Source organism: Triticum aestivum, chromosome 5A (genome assembly GCF_018294505.1).
Source record: "Triticum aestivum cultivar Chinese Spring chromosome 5A, IWGSC CS RefSeq v2.1, whole genome shotgun sequence".
In the NCBI taxonomy this organism is placed as follows: Eukaryota; Viridiplantae; Streptophyta; class Magnoliopsida; order Poales; family Poaceae; genus Triticum; species Triticum aestivum.
This window is the reverse complement of record NC_057806.1, coordinates 388,870,368-388,893,804: the sequence shown is the minus strand read 5'-3', so window position 1 is coordinate 388,893,804 and position 23,437 is coordinate 388,870,368.

The following is a 23,437-nucleotide window of genomic DNA, read 5'->3' as shown; positions in this document are numbered from 1 at the left end:
GATCTGATAGATATGATAAGATAATATTTTTGGTATTTTTACGATAAACATGCAAAGTAAAATAAAAGCAAAGTAAAAAAGCAAAGGAAATTACTAAGTATTGGAAGATTAATATGATGAAGATAGACCCGGGGGCCATAGGTTTCACTAGTGGCTTCTCTCAAGAGCATAGGTATTCTACGGTGGGTGAACAAATTACTGCTGAGCAATTGACAGAATTGAGCATAGTTATGAGAATATCTAGGTATGATCATGTATATAGGCATCACGTCCGAGACAAGTAGACCGACTCCTGCCTGCATCTACTACTATTACTCCACTCATCGACCGCTATCCAGCATGCATCAAGAGTATTAAGTTAATGAAAACAGAGTAATGCCTTAAGCAAGATGACATGATGTAGAGGGATAAACTCATGCAATATGATGAAAACCCCATCTTGTTATCCTCGATGGCAACAGTACAATACTTGCCTTGCTGCCCCTACTGTCACTGGGAAAGGACACCGCAAGATTGAACCCAAAGCTAAGCACTTCTCCCATCGCAAGAAAGATCAATCTAGTAGGCCAAACCAAACTGATAATTCGAATAGACTTGCAAAGATAACCAATCATACATAAAAGAATTCAGAGAAGATTCAAATATTGTTCATAGATAGACTTGATCATAAACCCACAATTCATCGGTCTCAACAAACACACCGCAGAAAGAAGATTACATCGAATAGATCTCCACAAGAGAGGGGGAGAACATTGTATTGAGATCCAAAAAGAGAGAAGAAGCCATCTAGCTAATAACTATGGACCCGTAGGTCTGAGGTAAACTACTCATACTTCATCGGAGGGGCTATGGTGATGATGTAGAAGCCCTCCGTGATTGAGCCCCCCTCCGGCGGAGCTCCGGAATAGGCCCCAAGATGGGATCTCGTGGATACAGAAAGTTGCGGCGGTAGAATTAGGGTTTTGGCTCCGTATCTGATTGTTTGGGGGTACGTAGGTATATATAGGAGGAAGGAGTACGTCGGTGGAGCAACAGGGGGCCCACGAGGGTGGAGGGCGCACCTGGGGGGGTAGGCGCGCCCCCCTACCTCGTGGCCTCCTCTTTTGTTTCTTGACGTAGGGTCCAAGTCTCCTGGGTCTTGTTCGTTGAGAAAATCACGTTCCCGAAGGTTTCATTCCGTTTGGACTCCGTTTGATATTCCTTTTCTTCAAAACCCTAAAATAGGCAAAAAAAAAACAGCAATTCTAGGCTGGGCCTCCGGTTAATAGGTTAGTCCCAAAAATAATATAAAAGTGGATAATAAAGCCCAATAATGTCCAAAACAGTAGATAATGTAGCATGGAGCAATCAAAAATTATAGATATGTTGGGGACGTATCAAGCATCCCCAAGCTTAATTCCTGCTTGTCCTCGAGTAGGTAAATGATAAAAACAGAATTTGTGATGCGGAGTGCTACTTGGCATAATTTTAATGTAATTACTCTTAATTGTGGTATGAATATTCAGATCCGAAAGATTCAAGACAAAAGTTCATATTGACATAAAAATAGTAATACTTCAAGCATACTAACTAAGCAAATATGTCTTCTCAAAATAACATGGCCAAAGAAAGTTCATCCCTACAAAATCATATAGTTTAGCCATGCTCCATTTTCTTCACACAAGAATACTCTCATCATGCACAATCCCGATGACAAGACAAGCAATTGCTTCATACCTTAGCAATCTCAAACCTATAAACTTTCACGCAATATATGAGCGCGAGCCATGGACATAGCACTATGGGTGGAATAGAATATGATGATGGGGGTTATGTGGAGAAGAAAAAAAAGGAGAAAGTCTCACATCAACGAGGCTAATCAATGGGCTATGGAGATGCCCACCGATTGATGTTAATGCAAGGAGTAGGGATTGCCATGCAACGGATGCACTAGAGCTATAAATGTATGAAAGCTCAACAAAAGAAACTAAGTGGGTGTGCATCCAACTTGCTTGCTCACGAAGACATAGGGCACTTGAGGAGGCCCATTGTTGGAATATACAAGCCAAGTTCTATAATGAAAATTCCCACTAGTATATGAAAGTGACAAAACAAAAGACTCTCTATCACGAAGGTTATGGTGCTACTTTAAAGCACGAGTGTGGCAAAGGATAGTAACATTGTCCCTTCTCTCTTTTTCTCTCATTTTTTTATTTAGGCCTTTCTCTTTTTTTATATGGTCTTTCTTTTTTTTCCTCACTTGGTACAATGCTCTAGAAAATGATGATCATCACACTTCTATTTATTTACAACTCAATGATTACAACTCGATGCTAGAACAAAAGATGACTCTATATGAATGCCTCCGGCGGTGTACCGGGATATGCAATGAACCAAGAGTGACATGTATGAAAGAATTATGAACGGTGGCTTTGCCACAAATACTATGTCAACTACATGATCATGCTAAGCAATATGACAATGATGAATGTGTCATGATAAACGGAATGGTGGAAAGTTGCATGGCAATATATCCCGGAATGGCTATGGAAATGCCATAATAGGTATGTATGGTGGCTGTTTTGAGGAAGATATAAGGAGGTTTATGTGTGAAAGATTGTATCATATCATGGGGTTTGGACGCACCGGCGAAGTTTGCACCAACTCTCCATTTGAGAAAGGGCAATGCACAGTACCGAAGAGGCTAGCAATGATGGAAGGGTGAGAGTGTGTATAATCCATGGACTCAACATTAGTCATAAAGAACTCACATACTTATTGCAAAAATCTACAAGTCATCAAAAACCTCGGCATTACGCGCATGCTCCTAGGGGGATAGATTGGTAGGAAAAGACCATCGCTCGTCCCCGACCGCCACTCATAAGGAAGACAATCAAAGAACACCCCATGTTTCAAATTTGTTACACAATGTTTACCATACGTGCATGCTATGAGACTTGCAAACTTCAACACAAGCACTTCTCAAATTCACAACTACTCAACTAGCACGACTTTGATATTATTACCTCCATATCTCAAAACAAACATCAAGCATCAAACTTCTCTTAGTATTCAAAACACTCAATAGGAATTTTTTTACTAATCTTGAATACCTAGAATATTAGGATTATTTAAGCAAATTACCATGCTATTTAAGACTCTCAAAATAATCTAAGTGAAGCATGAGAGATCAATAGTTTCTATAAAAAAATCCACCACCGTGCTCTAAAAGATATAAGTGAAGTACTAGAGCAAAACTATATAACTCAAATGATATAAGCGAAGCACATAGAGTATTCTAACAAATTCCAAATCATGTATGGCTCTCTCAAAAGGTGTGTACATCAAGGATGATTGTGGTAAACTAAAAAGCAAAGACTCGAATCATACAGGACGCTCCAAGCAAAACACATATCATGTGGTGAATAAAAATATAGCTCCAAGTAAAGTTACCGATAGAAGTGGACGAAAAGAGGGGATGCCTTCCGGGGCATCCCCAAGCTTTGGCTTTTAGGTGTCCTTATATTATCTTGTGGGTGCCATGGGCTTCCCCAAGCTTAGGCTCTTGCCACTCCTTGTTCCATAATCCATCAAATCCTCACCCAAAACTTGAAAACTTCACAACACAAAACTCAAAGTAGAAAATCTCGTGAGCTCCGTTAGCGAAATAAAACAAAAGACCACTTCAAGGTACTGTAATCAACTCATTATTTATTTATATTGGTGTTAAACCTACTGTATTAAAACTTCTCTATGGTTTATAAACTATTTTACTAGCCATAGATTCATCAAAATAAGCAAACAACACACGAAAAACAGAATGTGTCAAAAACAGAACAGTCTGTAGTAATCTGTAGCTAGCGCAAGATATGGAACCCCAAAAATTCTAAAATAAATAGATGGACGTGAGGAATTTATCTATTAATTCTATGCAAAAAGAATTAACTAAATATCACTTTCCAAATAAAAATGGCAGCAGTTCTCATGAGCGCAAAAGTTTCTGTTTTTTACAGCAAGATATCAAAACTTTCCCCAAGTCTTCCCAACGGTTCTACTTGGAACAAACACTAATTAAACACAAAAAACACAACCTAAAAAGAGGCTAGATAAATTATTTATTACTAAACAGGAGCAAAAAGGAAGGAATAAAAATAAAATTGGGTTGCCTCCCAACAAGCGCTATCATTTAACGCCCCTAGCTAGGCATAACAAGCAAGGATAGATCTAGGTATTGCCATCTTTGGTAGGCAATCCATAAGTGGATCTCATAATAGATTCATAAGGTAATTTAATTTTCTTTCTAGTAAAGTGTTCCATGCCTTTCCTTAACGGAAATTGGAATCTAATATTTCCTTCCTTCATATCAATAATTGCACTAATCGTTCTAAGGAAAGGTTTACCAAGAATAATAGGACATGAAGGATTGCAATCTATGTCAAGAACAATAAAATATACGAGTACATAATTCCTATTTGAAACAATAAGAACATCATTAATTCTTCCCATAGGTTTCTTAATAGTGGAATCCGCAAGGTGCAAGTTTAGAGAGAAATCATCAAAATCGCGGAAACCTAACAAATCACACAAAGTCTTTGGAATCGTGGAAACACTAGCACACAAATCACACAAAGCATAGAACTCATGATCTTTAATTTTAATTTTAATAGTTGGTTCCCACTCATCATAAAGATTTCTAGGGATAGAAACTTCCAATTCAAGTTTTTCTTCATAAGATTGCATCAAGGCATCAACGATATGTTTAGTGAATGCTTTATTTTGACTATAAGCGTGAGGAGAATTTAGCATGGATTGCAACAAGTAAATACAATCAATCAAAGAGCAATTTTCATAATTAAATTCCTTAAAATCCAAAATAGTGGGTTTAGCAACATCTAGGGTTTTAATTTCTTCAATCCCACTTTTATCAATTTTAGCATCAAGATCTAAAAACTCTGAATTCTTGGAACGCCTTCTAGGTAGAGGTGGATCATATTCAGTCCCATCATTATCAAGATTCATATTGCAAAACAAAGATTTAATAGGGGACACATCTATAACTTTTAGATCTTCATCTTTATTTTCATAGGAACTAGAAGAACATGATCTTATAAAGGCATCTTTCTTAGCACGCATCCTAGCGGTTCTTTCTTTGCACTCATCAATGGAAATTCTCATGGCTTTGAGAGACTCATTGATATCATGCTTAGGTGGAATAGATCTAAGTTTCAAAGAATCAACATCAAGAGAAATTCTATCAACGTTCCTAGCCAACTCATCAATCTTAAGCAATTTTTCTTCCATCAAAGCATTGAGATTCTTTTGCAAAGTAATAAATTCTTTAATATTAGATTCAAAATCAGAGGGCATATTATTATAATTTCCATAAGAATTGTTGTAGGAATTACCATAATTATTAGAGGGATTACTAGGATAAGGCCTAGGATTAAAATTTCCTCTATATGCGTTGTTACCAAAATTGTTCCTACCAACAAAATCCACATCCATAGATTCATTATTATTCTCAATCAAAGTTGACAAGGGCATATCATTAGGATCAGAAGAAATACTTCTACTAGCAAATAATTTCATAAGTTCATCCATCTTTCCACTCAAAACATTAATTTCTTCTATTGCATGCACCTTTTTACTAGTAGATCTTTCAGTATGCCATTGAGAGTAATTAACCATAATATTATCTAGGAGTTTAGTAGATTCTCCTAAAGTGATTTCCATAAAAGTGCCTCCTGCGGCTGAATCTAAAAGATTTCTAGAAGCAAAATTCAATCCAGCATAAAAAAATTCTATAATCATCCACAAATTCAAACCATGAGTAGGGCAATTACGTATCATTAATTTCATCCTCTCCCAAGCTTGTGCAACATGTTCATGATCAAGTTGCTTAAAATTCATAATATCGTTTCTAAGGGAGATGATTTTAGCGGGAGGAAAATACTTAGAGATAAAAGCATCTTTGCACTTATTCCATGAGTCAATACTATTTTTAGGCAAAGACGAAAACCAAGCTTTAGCATGATCTCTAAGCGAAAAACGAAATAGCTTCAATTTAACAATATCATTATCCACACCTTTCTTCTTTTGCATATCACACAAATCAACGAAGCTATTTAGATTGGTAGCGGCATCTTCACTAGGAAGGCCGGAAAACGGATCTTTCATGAAAAGATTCAGCAAAGCAGTATTAATTTCACAAGATTCAGCATCGGTAAGAGGAGCAATCGGAGTGATAATAAAATCATTGTTGTTGGTATTGGTAAAGTCACACAATTTAGTGTTATCTTGAGCCATCGTGACAAGCAAGCAATCCAACACACCAGCAAACAAAAAGCAAGCGGGCAAAAAGAAGCAAATAGAGAAGGAGATGGAGGATAGAGAGAGAGGGTGAATAAAACGGCAAGGGTGAAGTGGGGGAGAGGAAAACGAGAGGCAAATGGCAAATAATGTAATGCGGGAGATAATGATTGTGATGGGTACTTGGTATATTGACTTTTGCGTAGATTCCCCGGCAACGGCGCAAAATCCTTCTTGCTACCTCTTGAGCACTGTGTTGGTTTTCCCCGAAGAGGAAGGGATGATGCAGCAAAGTAGCGTAAGTATTTCCCTCAGTTTTTGAGAACCAAGGTATCAATCCAGTAGGAGGCTACGCACGAGTCCCTCGTACCTACACAAAACAAATAAATCCTCGCAGCCAACGCGATAAGGGGTTGTCAATCCCTAAACAGCCACTTATGAGAGTGAGATCTGATAGATATGATAAGATACTATTTTTGGTATTTTTATGATAAAGATGCAAAGTAAAATAAAAGCAAAGTAAAAAAGCAAAGTAAATTACTAAGTATTGGAAGATTAATATGATGAAGATAGACCCGGGGGTTATAGGTTTCACTAGTGGCTTCTCTCAAGAGCATAGGTATTCTACAGTGGGTGAACGAATTACTGTTGAGCAATTGATAGAATTGAGCATAGTTATGAGAATATCTAGGTATGATCATGTATATAGGGATCATGTCCGAGACAAGTAGAACGACTCCTGCCTGCATCTACTACTATTACTCCACTCATCAACCGCTATCCAGCATGCATCAAGAGTATTAAGTTAATGAAAACAGAGTAACGCCTTAAGCAAGATGACATGATGTAGAGGGATAAACTCATGCAATATGATGAAAACCCCATCTTGTTATCCTCACTAGCAATAATACAATACGTACCTTGCTGCCCCTACTGTCACTGGGAAAGGACACCGCAAGATTGAACCCAAAGCTAAGCACTTCTCCCATTGCAAGAAAGATCAATCTAGTAGGCCAAACCAAACTGATAATTCGAAGAGACTTGCAAAGATAACAAATCATACATAAAAGAATTCAGAGAAGATTCAAATATTGTTCATAGATAGAATTGATCATAAACCCACAATTCATCTATCTCAACAAACACACCGCAAAAAGAAGATTACCTCGAATAGATCTCCACAAGAGAGGGGGAGAACATTGTATTGAGATCCAAAAAGAGAGAAGAAGCCATCTAGCTAATAACTATAGACCCATAGGTCTGAGGTAAACTACTCACACTTCATCGGAGGGGCTATGGTGATGATGTAGAAGCCCTCCGTGATCGATGCCCCCTCCGGTGGAGCTCCGAAACAGGCCCCAAGATGGGATCTCGTGGATACAGAAAGTTGCGGCGGTGGAATTAGGGTTTTGGCTCCGTATCTGATCATTTGGGGGTACGTAGGTATATATAGGAGGAAGGAATATGTCGGTGGAGCAACAGGGGGCCCATGAGGGTGGAGGGCGCGCCCCCTACCTTGTGGCCTCCTCTTTTGTTTCTTGACGTAGGGTCCAAGTCTCCTGGGTCTTGTTCGTTGGGAAAATCACGTTCCCAAAGGTTTCATTCCGTTTGGACTCTGTTTGATATTCCTTTTCTTCGAAACCCTAAAATAGGCAAAAATACAACAATTCTGGGCTGGGCCTCCGGTTAATAGGTTAGTCCCAAAAATAAGATAAAAGTGGATAATAAAGCCCAATAATGTCCAAAACAGTAGATAATATAGCATGGAGCAATCAAAAATTATAGATACGTTGGGGACGTATCACCGGCCGGCCTCCTCCTCCCCTCCTTTATATACGGGGGAGGGGGCACCCCATAGACACACGAGTTGATCTTTAGCCGTGTGCGATGCCCCCCTCCATAGTTTTACACCTCGGTCATATTGTCGTAGTGCTTAGGCGAAGCCCTGCATCGATAACTTCATCATCACCGTCACCACGCCATCGTGCTGGCGAAACTCTCCCTTGGCCTCAACTGGATCAAGAGTTCGAGGGATGTCACCGAGCTGAATGTGTGCAGATCGCGAAGGTGTCGTGCGTTTGGTACTTGATCGGTTGGATCGCGAAGACGTTCGACTACATCAACTGCGTTACTAAATGCTTCCGCTTTCGGCCTACGAGGGTACGTAGACACACTCTCCACTCTCGTTGCTATGCATCTCCTAGATAGATCCTGCATGATCGTAGGTAATTTTTTGAAATATTGTGTTCCCCAACAGTGGCATCCGAGCTAGGTCTATGCGTAGATGTTATATGCACGAGTAGAACACAATGAGTTGTGGGTGATAATAGTCATACTGCTTACCAGCATGTCTTACTTTCATTCGGCGGTATTGTTGGATGAAGCGGCCCAGACCGACATTACATGACCACGTGCATGAGACTGGTTCTACCGACGTGCTTCGCACACAGGTGGCTAGTGGGTGTCCATTTCTCCAGCTTTAGTTGAATCGAGTTTGACTACGCCCGGTCCTTGTTGAAGGTTAAAACATCACACTTGATGAAAAATCGTTGTGGTTTTGATGCGTAGGTAAGAGCGGTTCTTGCTAGAAGCCCGTAGCAGCCACGTAAAACTTGCAACAATAAAGTAGAGGACGTCTAACTTGTTTTTGCAGGGCATGTTGTGATGTGATATGGTCAAGACATGATTATATAAATTGTTGTATGACATGATCATGTTTTGTAACAGTTATCGGCAACTGGCAGGAGCCATATGGTTGTCACTTTATTGTATGAAATGCAATTGCTATGTAATTGTTTTACTTTATCACTAAGCGGTAGCGATAGTCGTAGAAGCAATACTTGGCGAGACGACAACGATGCTACGATGGAGATCAAGGTGTCAAGCTGGTGACGATGGTGATCATGACTGTGCTTTGGAGATGGAGATCAAAGGCACAAGATGATGATGGCCATATCATATCACTTATTTTGATTGCATGTGATGTTTATCTTTTATGCATCTTATTTTGCTTAGTACAGCGGTAGCATTATAAGATGATCTCTCACTAAATTTCAAGGTATAAGAGTTCTTCCAGAGTATGCATCGTTGCTACAGTTCGTCATGCTGAGACACCACGTGATGATTGGCTGTGATAAGCTCTACATTCACATACAATGGGTGCAAGCAAGTTTTGCACAAGCAGAATACTTGGGTTAAACTTGACGAGCCTAGCATATGGAGATATAGCCTCGAAACACTGAGACCGAAAGGTCGAGCGTGAATCATATAGTAGATATGATCAACATAGTTATGTTCACCATTGAAAACTTCTCCATCTCACGTGATGATCGGACATGGTTTAGTTGATATGGATCACGTGATCATTTAGATGACTAGAGGGGTGTCTATCTAAGTGGGAGTTCTTAAGTAATATGATTAATTAAACTTTAATTTAGCATGAACTTAGTACCTGATAGTATTTTGCATGTCTATGTTGTTGTAGATAAATGGCCCGTGCTACTGTTCCTTTGAATTTAATGCGTTCCTAGAGAAAGCTAAGTTGAAAGATGATGGTAGCAACTACACGAACTGGGTCCCTAACTTGAGGATTATCCTCATTGCTGCACAGAAGAATTACGTCCTGGAAGCACCGCTAGGTGCAAAGCCCGCTGCAAGAGCAACTCCAGATGTTATGAACGTCTGGCAGAGGAAAGCTAATGACTACTCGATAGTTCAGTGTGCCATGCTTTACGGCTTAGAATCGGGACTTCAACGACGTTTTGAACGTCATGGAGCATATGAGATGTTCCAGGAGTTGAAGTTAATATTTCAAGCAAATGCCTGAATTGAGAGATATGAAGTCTCCAATAAGTTCTATAGCGGCAAGATGGAGTAGAATAGTTTTTTCAGTGAACATATACTCAGAATGTTTGGGTACCACAACCACTTGACTCAACTGGGAGTTAATCTTCCTGATGATAGTGTAATTGACAGAGTTCTTTAATCACTGCCACCAAGCTACAAAAGCTTCATGATGAACTATAATATGCAAGGGATGGATAAGACAATTTCCGAGCTCTTCGCAATGCTAAAGGTTGCTGAGGTAGAAATCAAGAAGGAGCATCAAGTGATGATGGTCAACAAGACCACTAGTTTCAAGAAGAAGGGCAAAGGGAAGAAGGGGAACTTCAAGAAGAATGGCAAGCAAGTTGCTGCTCAAGTGAAGAAGCCCAAGTCTGGACCTAAGCCTGAGACTGAGTGCTTCTACTACAAAGGGACTGGTCACTGGAAGCGGAACTGCCCCAAGTATTTGGCGGATAAGAAGGATGGCAAAGTGAAAGGTATATTTGATATACATGTTATTGATGTGTACCTTACTAATGCTCGCAGTAGCGCCTGGGTATTTGATACTAGTTTTGTTGCTCATATTTGCAACTCGAAACAGGGGCTACGGATTAAGTGAAGATTGGCTAAGGACGAGGTGACGATGCACGTGGGAAATGGTTCCAAAGTCGATGTGATCGCGGTCGGCACGCTACCTCTACATCTACCTTCGGGATTAGTTTTAGACCTGAATAATTTTTATTTGGTGCCAGCGTTGAGCATGAACATTATATCTGGATCTTGCTTGATGCGAGACGGTTATTCATTTAAATCAGAGAATAATGGTTGTTCTATTTATATGAGTAATATCTTTTATGGTCATGCACCCTTGATGAGTGGTCTATTTTTATTGAATCTCGATAGTAGTGATACACATATTCATAGTATTGAAGCCAAAAGATATAAGTTTAATAATGATGGTGCAACTTATTTGTGGCACTGCCATTTAATTGGAAATAATACATACTGATGTATACGGTCCGATGAATGTTGATGCTCGTGGCGGGTATCATTATTTTCTGCCCTTCATAGATGATTTGAGCAGATATGGGTATATCTACTTGACGAAACATAAGTCTGAAACATTTGAAAAGTTCAAAGAATTTCAGAGTGAAGTGGAAAAACATTGTAAGAAGAAAATTAAGTTTCTACGATCTGATCACGGAGGTGAATATTTGAGTTATGAGTTTGGTCTTCATTTGAAACAATACGGAATAGTTTCGCAACTCACGCCACCTGGAACACCACAGCGTAATGGTGTGTCCGAACGTTGTAACCGCACTTTATTAGATATGGTGTGATCTATGATGTCTCTTACTGATTTACCACTATCGTTTTGGGGTTATGCTTTAGAGACGGCTGCATTCATGTTAAATAGGGCACCATCAAAATCCGTTGAGATGACACCATATGAACTGTGGTTTGGTAAGAAACCCAAGTTGTCGTTTCTTAAAGTTTGGGGTTGTGATGCTTATGTGAAAAAGCTTCAACCTGATAAGCTCAAACCCAAATCGGAGAAATGTGTCTTCATAGGATACCCAAAGGAAACTATTGGGTACATCTTCTATAATAGATCCGAAGGCAAGATATTCGTTGCTAAGAATGGATCCTTTCTAGAGAAGGAGTTTCTCTCGAAAGAAGTGAGTGGGAGGAGAGTAGAACTTGATGAGGTAACTGTACCTTCTCCCTTATTGGAAAGTAGTTCATCACAGAAATCAGTTCCAGTGATTCCTACACCAATTAGTGAGGAAGTTAATGATGATGATCATGAAACTTTTGATCAAGTTACTACTGAACCTCGTAGGTCAACCAGAGCAAGATACGCACCAGAGTGGCACGGTAATCATGTTCTGGAGGTCATGTTACTTAACCATGACGAACCTACGAACTATGAGGAAGCGATGATGAGCCCAGATTCTATGAAATGGCTTGAGGCCATGAAATCTGAGATGGGATCCATGTATGAGGACAAAGTGTGGACTTTGGTTGACTTGCCGAATGATTGGCAAGCCATAGAGAATAAATGGATCTTCAAGAAGAAGACTCACGCTGACGGTAATGTTAATGTCTACAAAGCTCAACTTGTTGTGAAAGGTTTTCGACAAGTTCAAGGAGTGGACTACGGTGAGACCTTCTCACCCGTAGCGATGCTTAAGTTTGTCCGAATCATGTTAGCAATTGCCGCATTTTATGATTATTAAATTTTTCAAATGGATGTCAAAAGGGCATTCACTAATGGATATCTTAAAGAAGAGTTGTATATGATGCAACCAGAAGGTTTTGTCGATCCAAAAGGTGCTAACAAAGTGTGCAAGCTCCAGCGATCCATTTATGGACTGGTGCAAGCATCTCGGAGTTGGAATATACGCTTTGATAGTGTGATCAAAGCATATGGTTTTATACAGACTTTTGGAGAAGCCTGTATTTACAAGAAAGTGAGTGGGAGCTCTGTAGCATTTCTGATATTATATGTGGATGACATATTGTTGATCAGAAATGATACTGAATTTAATAGCATAAAAGGACACTTGAATAAGAATTTTTCAATGAAAGACCTCGGTGAAGCTGCTTATATATTGGATATAAATATCTATAGAGATAGATCAAGACGCTTAATTGGACTTTCACAAAGCACATACCTTGATAAAGTTTTGAAGAAGTTCAAAATGGATCAAGCAAATAAAGGGTTCTTACATGTGTTACAAGGTGTGAAGTTGAGTCAGACTCAATGCCCGACCACTGCAGAAGATAGAGAGAAAATGAAAGTCATTCCCTATGCCTCAGCCATAGGTTCTATCATGTATGCAATGCTGTGTACCAGACCCGATGTGTGCCTTGCTATTAGTTTAGCAGGGAGGTACCAAAGTAATCCAGGAGTGGATAACTGGACAGCGGTCAAGAACATCCTGAAATACCTGAAAAGGACTAAGGATTTGTTTCTCGTTTATGGAGGTGATAAAGAGCTTGTCGTAAACGGTTATGTCGATTCAAGCTTTGACACTGATCCAGATGACTCTAAGTCACAAACCGGATATGTATTTTTATTGAATGGTGGAGCTGTCAGTTGGTGCAGTTCTAAGCAGAGCTTCATGGTGGGATCTACATGTGAAGCGGAATACATAGCTGCTTCGGAAGCAGAAAATGAAGGAGTATGGATGAAGGAGTTCATATCCGCTCTAGGTGTAATACCTAGTGCATCGGGTCCAACGAAAATCTTTCGTGACAATACTGGTGCAATTGCCTTGGCAAAGGAATCCAGATTTCACAAGAGAACCAAGCACATCAAGAGATGCTTCAATTCCATCTGCGATCAAGTCAAGGAGGGAGACATAGAGATTTGCAAGATACATATGAATTTCAATGTTACAGACCCGTTGACTAAGCCTCTCTCACGAGCAAAACATGATAAGCACCAAGACTCCATGGGTGTTAGAATCATTACTGTGTAATCTAGATTAATGACTCTAGTGCAAGTGGGAGACTGAAGGAAATATGCCCTAGAGGCAATAATAAAGTTGTTATTTATATTTCCTTATATCATGATAAATGTTTATTATTCATGCTATGTATTAACCGGAAACTTAGTACATGTGTGAATACATAGACAAACAGAGTGTCCCTAGTATGCCTCTACTAGACTAGCTCGTTAATCAAAGATGGTTAGGTTTCCTAGCAATAGACATGTGTTGTCATTTGATGAACGAGATCACATCATTAGAGAATGATGCGATGGGCAAGACCCATCCGTTAGCTTAGCATTATGATCGTTTAGTTTATTGCTATTGCTTTCTTCATGACTTATACATGTTCTTATGACTATGAGATTATGCAACTCCCGAATACCGGAGGAACACCTTGTGTGCTATCAAACGTCATAACGTAACTGGGTGACTATAAAGATGCTCTACAGATGTCTCTGATGGTGTTTGTCGAGTTGGCATAGATCGAGATTAGGATTTGTCACTCCGATTGTCGGAGAGGTATCTCTAGGCCCTCTCGGTAATGCACATCACTATAAGCCTTGCAAGCAATGTGACTAATGAGTTAGTTGCGGGATGATGCATTACGGAATGAGTAAAGACACTTGTCGGTGACGAGATTGAACTAGGTATAAGCATACCGACGATCGAATCTCGGGCAAGTAACATACCAATGACAGAGGGAATAATGTATGCTTTTATGCGGTTTGACCGATAAAGATCTTCGTAGAATATGTAGGAGCCAATATGAGCATTCAGGTTCCGCTATTGGTTGCCTCGGTCATGTCTACATAATTCACGAACCCGTAGGGTCCACACGCTTAATGTTCGATGACGATTTGTATTATGAGTTATGTGATTTGATGTACCGAAGGTTGTTTGGAGTCCCGGATGAGTTCACAGACATGACGAGGAGTCTTGAAATGGTCGATACATAAAGATTAATATATTGGACCATGTTATTCGGACACGGGAAGTGTTCCGGATGGTTTCTGGTAAAACCGGAGTGCCGGAGGGGTTACCGGAACCCCTGGGGGAACTAATGGGCCACCATGGGCCTTATTGGAGAGAGAGGAGGGGAACCAGGGCAGGCTCCCCCCCCCCTTGCAGTCCGAATTGGACAAGGGAAGGGGGGCAGCGCCCCCCTTTCCTTCTCCCTCTCTCCCTCTCCTTCCTTCCCCCTCTCTCCCTCTTGGTGGAATCCTACTAGGACTTGGAGTCCTAGTAGGACTCCCCTCCTTGGGCGCGCCCCCTAGGGCCGGCCGGCCTCCTCCTCCCCTCCTTTATATACGGGGGAGGGGGCACCCCATAGACACACAAGTTGATCTTTAGCCGTGTGCGGTGCCCCCCTCCATAGTTTTACACCTTGGTCATATTGTCGAAGTGCTTAGGCGAAGCCCTGCGTCGGTAAATTCATCATCACCATCACTACGCCGTCATGCTGACGGAACTCTCCCTCGGCCTCAACTGGATCAAGAGTTTGAGGGACGTGACCGAGCTGAACGTGTGCAGATCACGGAGGTTTTGTGCGTTGATACGTCTCCGTCATATCTACTTTTACAAACACTTTTACCCTTGTTTTGGACTGTAACTTGCATGATTTGAATGGAACTAACCCGGACTAACGTTGTTTTCAGCAGAATTGCCATGGTGTTATTTTTGTGCAGAAATAAAAGTTCTCAGAATGACCTGAAATCAACGTAGATTATTTTTGGAATATATAAAAACACTAGCGAAAGAATCAAGGCCGGGGGGGCACACCCTATCCACGAGGGTGGGGGCGCGCCCCCCTGCCTCGTGGCCCCCCTGTTGCTACACCGACCTCAACTCCAACTCCATATATTCGTGTTTGGGGAGAAAGAATGAAAGAGAAGGATTCATCACGTTTTATGATACGGAGCCGCCGCCAAGCCCTAAACTCTCTCAGGAGAGCTGATCTGGAGTCCGTTCGGGGCTCCGGAGAGGGGAATCTGTCGCCATCGTCATCATCAACCTTCCTCCATCACCAATTTCATGATGCTCACCGCCGTGCGTGAGTAATTCCATCGTAGGCTTGCTGGACGGTGATGGGTTGGATGAGATTTGTCATGTAATCGAGTTAGTTTTGTTAGAAGTTTGATCCCTACTACCCACTATGTTCTGAGATTGATGTTGCTATGACTTTGTTATGCTTAATGCTTGTCACTAGCGCCCGAGTGCCATGATTTCAGATCTGAACCTATTATGTTTTCATGAATATATATGAGTTCTTGATCCTATCTTGCAAGTTTATAGTCACCTATTATGTGTTATGATCCGTTAACCCCGAAGTGACAATAATCGGGAAACTAACGGTGATGATCGTAGTTTGAGGTGTTCATGTATTCACTATGTGTTAATGCTTTGGTCTGGTACTCTATTAAAAGGAGGCCTTAATATCCCTTAGTATCCAATAGGCGCTGCCATGGGAGGGTAGGACAAAAGATGTCATGCAAGTTCTTTTCCATAAGCATGTATGGCTATATTCGGAATACATGCCTACATTACATTGATGAACTGGAGCTAGTTCTATGTCACCCTATGTTATAATTGTTGCATGGTTGATCGCATTCGACATAATTATCCATCACTGATCCATTGCCTACGAGCTTTTCATATATTGTTCTTCACTTATTTACTTTTCCGTTGCTACTGTTACAATCACTATAAAACTAAAAATATTACTTTTGCTACCGTTACCACTATTATCATATTACTTTGCTACTAAATACCTTGCTACATATATTCAGTTTCTAGGTGTGGTTGAATTGACAACTCAGCTGTTAATACTTGAGAATATCTTTGGCTCCCCTTGTGTCGGATCAATAAATTTGGGTTGAATACTCTACCCTCGATAACTATTGCGATCCCCTATACTTGTGGGTTATCAAGACTATTTTCTTGCACCGTTGCCTGGGAGCATAGCTCTATTCTTTGAATCACTTGGGATTTATATTTGCTGGTCACTATGAAGAACTTGAAAGATCAAAGAACCAAGATTTTTCCCTCAACTACGAGGGGAGGTAAGGAACTGACATCTAGCTCTGCACTTGACTCACCTTCTGTTTTGAGTAAACTTGCGACACCTACACCTGCTATTCATTCTGATATGTCGCATGTTATTGATGATGCCACTTCTGCTTTGCATGATACTTATGATGAAACTACTTCTATGCTTGATAATATTGTGCCACTATGTGAATTTCTTGACGAACAACTTGCTAGGGCTAGAGAGAATAAAATTATTGAAACTGATAATATTGATGAAAGTGATGATGAAGATTCTCACCCTAAATATGAATTGCCTGTTGTGCTTGAGGGTTATGTTATGGATGAAGAAACTACTAGAGACTTCTTAGCTTGCAATGATAGATATAATTTTAAGAAATTATTAGCTAAGTTTAAAGAAAAGTCTTTGAATGCTAGAATGAAATATGACCCTGCTTTTGCTACTTCACCTATCTTTATTACTGATAAGGATTATGATTTCTCTGTCGATCCTGAGTTAATTACTTTGGTTGAATCTGATCCTTTTTATGGCTATGAATCTGAAACTGTTGTGGCACATCTTACTAAATTAAATGATATAGCCACCATGTTTACTCATGATGAGAAAACTCGCTATTACTTTATCCTTAAGTTATTCCGTTCTCATTAAAGGGTGATGCTAAAACATGGTTTAATTCTCTTGATCCTGGTTGTGTGCGTAGTCCCCAGGATATGATTTATTACTTCTCTGCTAAATATTTCCCCGCTCATAAGAAACAAGCTGCTTTAAGGGAAATATATAATTTTGTGCAAATTGAAGAAGAGAGTCTCCCACAAGCTTGGGGGAGGCTTCTCCGATTACTTAATGCTTTGCCTGATCATCCTCTCAAGAAAAATGAAATACTTGATATCTTTTATAATGGACTAACCGATGCTTCCAGACACTACCTGGATAGTTGTGCTGGTTGTGTTTTCAGGGAAAGAACTGTTGATCAAGCTGAATTGCTATTGAATAATATGTTGACTAATGAAAATAATTGGACACTTCCTGAACAAACTCCTAAGCCAACCCCAAAGAAAAGGGGTATTCTATTTCTCAGTCCCGAAGATATGCAAGAGGCAAAGAAATCTATGAAAGAAAAAGGTATTAAAGCTGAAGATGTTAAGAATTTACCACCTATTGAAGAAATACATGGTCTTGATAACCCGACACAGGTAGTAAAGGTAAATTCTCTCTATAGATTTGATGAAGGTGATATTCCTCGTAATAAGTCTGCTAGCCAATGCTTAGATGAGTTTGATAATTTTATTGTTTAACAAGAAAACTTCAATGCTTATGTTGGTAGACAATTGAAACACAATGCTAATATGCTTGAACACTTGACTGATTATATGTCTAGAGTTAAAGGTGAACTTAAACTTATTAGTAAACATGCTTCTATGGTTACCACTCAAGTAGAACAAGTGCTTAAAGCTCAGAATGATTTGCTCAATGAATTAAATAATAAGAAGAATGATAATGTTGTTAGAGTTATGACTAGAGGGGGTAAAATGACTCAGGAACCTTTGTATCCTAAGGGCCACCCTAAGAGAATTGAGCAATATTCTCAGAGAACTAATGTTGATGAACCTAGTTCTTCTAAGAAGAAGAAGAAGAAAGATAAGACTTTGCATGCTTCTAGTGAACCTATTGTAGACACACCTGAGAATCCCAACGATATTTCTATTTCTAATGCTGAAACACAATCTGGTAATGAACATGAACCTAGTGATAATGTTAATGATGATGTTCATGTTGATGCTCAACCTAGCAATGATAATGATGTAGAGATTGAACCTGCTGTTGATCTTGATAACCCACAATCAAAGAATCAACATTATGATAAGAGAGACTTTGTTGCTAGGAAGCACGGTAAAGAAAGAGAACCATGGGTTCAGAAACCCATGCCTTTTCCTCCTAAACCATCCAAGAAAAAGGATGATGAGGATTTTGAGCGCTTTGCTGAAATGATTAGACCTATCTTTTTGTGTATGCGTTTGACTGATATGCTTAGAATGAACCCTTATGCTAAATACATGAAGGATATTGTTACTAATAAAAGAAATATACCGGAAGCTGAAATTTCCACCATGCTTTCTAATTACACTTTTAAGGGTGGAATACCAAAGAAGCTTGGAGATCCAGGAGTACCAACTACACCATGCTCCATTAAAAGAAACTATGTTAGAACTTCTTTTTGTGATCTTGGAGCCGGTGTTAGTGGTATGACTCTCTCTTTATATCGTAGACTTGATTTGAATAAGTTGACACCTACTGAATTATCTTTGCAAATGGCCGATAAATCAACTGCTATACCTGTCGGTATTTGTGAGGATGTGCCTGTTGTGGTTGCAAACGTTACTATTTTAACGGACTTTGTTATTCTTGATATTCCCGAGGATGCTAGTATGTTGATTATCCTTGGTAGACCCTTTTTGAATACTGCAGGAGCTGTTATTGATTGCAACAAAGGCAACGTCACTTTTCATGTTAATGGTAATGAGCATACGGTACACTTTCCGAGGAAACAACCTCAAGTCTATAGTATCAATTCTATTGGAAAATTTTCAACGATTATTATTGGAGGTTTTGAATTTCCTCTTCCTACTGCCAAGAAGGAATATGATATTCTTATTGTTGGGGACATGCATATCCCCGTTGATGTAACCTAGTGTTATTCGAAAATTCTCCGGTTTCATGTTATTCGAAAAGAGTTTGTTAACAAGACTTAATCAACCTTGTTGGTGGATTCCTTTCGATGAGCATGAGATGGATGAAGTTAGAAAACACAACTCTCTGTACCCTCTTTTTACTTTCTGTTATTTATATTAAATAAAGCAAAAATAGTATTTTTCTGTCTGTTTTCTGAATTAACCATGCAATAAAAAATACCCTGAAAATAAAAGTTCTCCAAATGCCCCTAAAATGAAATATGATTTTTTTCCAGAATATTTAAGGATTTTAGGCACTAAGAACACAGCAGGGGGAGCAGCCACGTGCCCACGAGGGTGGAGGGCATGCCCCCTGCCTCGTGGACCCCACATGGGTCCCCTCCACTTATCCTTGCACCCACACACTTTGTCTTGCTCCAGAAAAAATCATCCACCAGCTCAAACCCATGTTCTAGCTCATCTTGCTACCATTTTCGATCTCCTTCCTCAAAGCTCCATTCACAAAACTGCTTTGGGGGATTGTTCTTTGGTATGTGACTCCTCCAATGGTACAATTAGTTTTTGTTCTTGTGCTTTATTTATTGCAATTTTTTGCTGCTTAGGTGACCCTGTTCTTGAGCTTGCATGTCAAATTTATGTGGTCAAAAGTAGTTTTAATGCATGATATAGCCTCTAGGCACTTGTAGGACTAGTTGCTAAGAATTTTGTTGAGTTTGGTTCACTTTTATTTTGAGTCACTAAAAATTTCAGAAATTTTTCAGAGGAAGAAATATGTTTAGGAAAATGTACCAAGGTGGTTCCTCAAGGAAGCAAGGACCCAGGCCCGCGATACATGAGTCGGACAATGAACTACCAAGAGATGCTCAAGTGCGGCCTTGTGAATGGCCGTCAGAAAATTTCATCGTCCGGGCAAGAATTAAGGAGGAATTTGAAGCATATGTGCGTAACACTGATCTTGAGAGCTTCGAGTCAGATAAGTGCCGTCAGTACCTCTATTTAACTGATTCATTTGTGAGAAGGTTTAAGTTTACATCATCGCGCAATTCTCAAACTATCATGTTTGATCTTTATGATAAATCTTATACCATGCACTTAGAAGATTTTAATACTGCTTGTAAACTCCCTCAGTGGGGTAGTGCTAGTGAGCCTCACAAATCTGAATTTAAAGACTTCCTTGCTAGTATCACTATGGGGGAATCTAGAGAAATAACACAAGCTACCATAGGGAGCATTCATTTTCCTGCCATACATTATTTTGCTCTCTTTATAGGTAGATGCATAAACGGTAAGGATGAGGCATGTCATATGTGTGTTCCGGATCTTAGTGTTCTCAAGAGTGTTGTATTAGGAGATAGACAATACAACTTGGGGGCCATTGTTGCACGTAGGTTGCATAATAACAGTATTAATGGAGATTTGTTTGGTGGAATTTACGCAACCCGTTTAGCTGATTTTCTTGAGATACCCATACGCGGAGATGATATTGAGTTGCCTCCTGCTTATTTAGATTATAATGTTATGGTTCGTCATCAATTTGTTGAGAGGAACGATCAGTCCCTCTAGTACCGACTAATCTTTGACAGACGACGCACCTATCACGTCGCTCTCCTGCTCCTACTTTCTTTGACTTTTAGGAAAAAAGGAGATCTGTTATAACCAGGGAGGAGACGAACAAGTACGAGAGGAGGACGGAGGCAGCTTGTCTCCAAGCTGCACCTCTTCAGGCAGTAGCTGATGCATCTTAGTACGACCCAGCTTCAACTTCGGATATCCACCAGGCCATCCATGGGAATAGACCAACTTAGGCCAAAAGCCTAAGCTTGGGGGAGTACGTATCTCTCACCGACTTTACATTCATGTTCACACACTCATGCCAATTGTCGGTGCTCATACTTTTTCATTGTATCATCCATGCTAGTTTATTTTCTTTTTAAGCTTTCTTCTTGTGTGTTTGAAAAACCTTAAGAAAAACCAAAAAATAGTTGTAGCTTTTAGCTAGTTTACTTTTCGCGCATGTAGTAATTAAAAAGAAAACCCAAAAAGATTTCTCATTCTTCTTTTGCTTGTTGGGAGCTTTCCCATGTAAATAGTCTTATTTCTTTTCTTTTTCTTTGGGGGTCGAGGGGAGAAGACCATGATGAAAATGTTGAGTGGCTCTCTTATGCATTATTGTTGATCTAACAAAGAGCCCACATTACCTTGTCTTCTCTCTTGAGTTGAATGCTTGCAGATTCCAGCTTAGTCCAATGCACGTGCACTATTATTATTATTATCCACACTACTCGGTCGTGCAAGTGAAAGGCAATAATGACGATATATGATGAACTGATTGAGATGAAAAAGGCTGGTATGAACTCGACCTCCCTTGTTTTTGTAAATATGATTAGTCCATCATTCCTGATTCAACCTATTATGAATGAAACATGTTTGCAATGACAATTAGAGATTATAGTTGCTTATGCCATACTTAATTTGCTAGGAGTTTATAATGGTTTACCTTGCGTGCCAACATGCTATGAAAATGGTTGTGATGTGGTATGATGGGGTGGTATCCTCCTTTTGAACAATTCGAGTGGCTTGACTTGGCACATGTTCACGCATGTAGTTGAAACAAAATCAACATAGCCTCTATGATATTTATGTTCATGGTGAATTATATCCTACTCATGCTTGCATTCGGTGTTGATTAATTTTAATGCATGTTCATGATTGTTGTCGCTCTCTAGCTGGTCGCTTCCCAGTCTATTTCTAGCCTTCACTTGTACTAAGCAGGAATACTGCTTGTGCATCTAATTCCATAAACCCCAAAGTTATTCCATATGAGTCCACCATACCTTCCTATATACTGTATCTACGTGTCATTCCAAGTAAATTTGTATGTGGCAAACTCTAAACCTTCAAATAAACATTCTGTTTTGTATGCTCGAATAACTCATGTATAACCTAGGGTTGTCTATATCCTCCATGCTAGGCGTGTTATTCTCAAGAGGAGTGGACTTCGCTCCTCACTCACGAGAAAATGGCTGGTCACTGGGATGCCCAATCCCATGCTCAAATCAAATCAAAATAATTGCAAACAAAACTCCCCCAGGATTGTTGTTAGTTGGAGGCACCCATTGTTTCGGGCAAGACATGGATTGATGCTTGTTGGTGGTGGGGGAGTATAAACTTTACCATTCTGCTTGGGAACCGCCTATAATGTGTGTAGCATGGAAGATATCGAGATCTCTCAGTTGTTATGTTGACAATGAAAGTACAACGCTCAAAATATTATTCATCTCTATTTCAAAACTGAGCTCTGGCACCTCTACAAATCCCTGCTTCCCTCTATGAAGGCCCTATCTATTTACTTTTATGTTGAGTCATCATCCTCTTATTAAAAAGCACAAGTTGGGGAGCACCGCTGTCATTTGCATGTATTATTGTTAGTTTACATTGAGTATGACTTGACTAGATCTCTTTTACCATGAATTACAATGTCTAGTCAGTCCTTGATCTTTAAAGGTGATCTGCATTTTTGTTTTGTGGTCTCAGAAAGGGCTAGCGAGATACCATCTTGTTATATCATATTATGATTGTTTTGAGAAAGTGTTGTCATCCGAGATTTATTATTATTGCTCGCTAGTTGATTATGCCATTGATATGAGTAAACATGAGACCTAAATGTTATTGTGAATATGGTTTTACATATTTACAACAACAAGAGCAAACAAAGTTTGTAAAAGTTTTTCTTTATCACTTTCAGTTTATCAACTGAATTGCTTGAGGACAAGCAAAGGTTTAAGCTTGGGGGTGTTGATACATCTCCGTCGTATCTACTTTTCCAAACACTTTTGCCATTGTTTTGGACTCTAACTTGCATGATTTGAATGAAACTAACCCGGACTGACGTTGTTTTCAGCAGAATTGCCATGGTGTTATTTTTGTGCAGAAATAAAAGTTCTCGGAATGACCTGAAATCAACGGAGACTATTTTTGGAATATATAAAAAATACTATCAAAAGAATCAAGGCCAGGGGGACACACCCTGTCCACGAGGGTGGGGGCATGCCTACCCCCTGGGCGCGCCCCCCTGCCTCGTGAGCTCC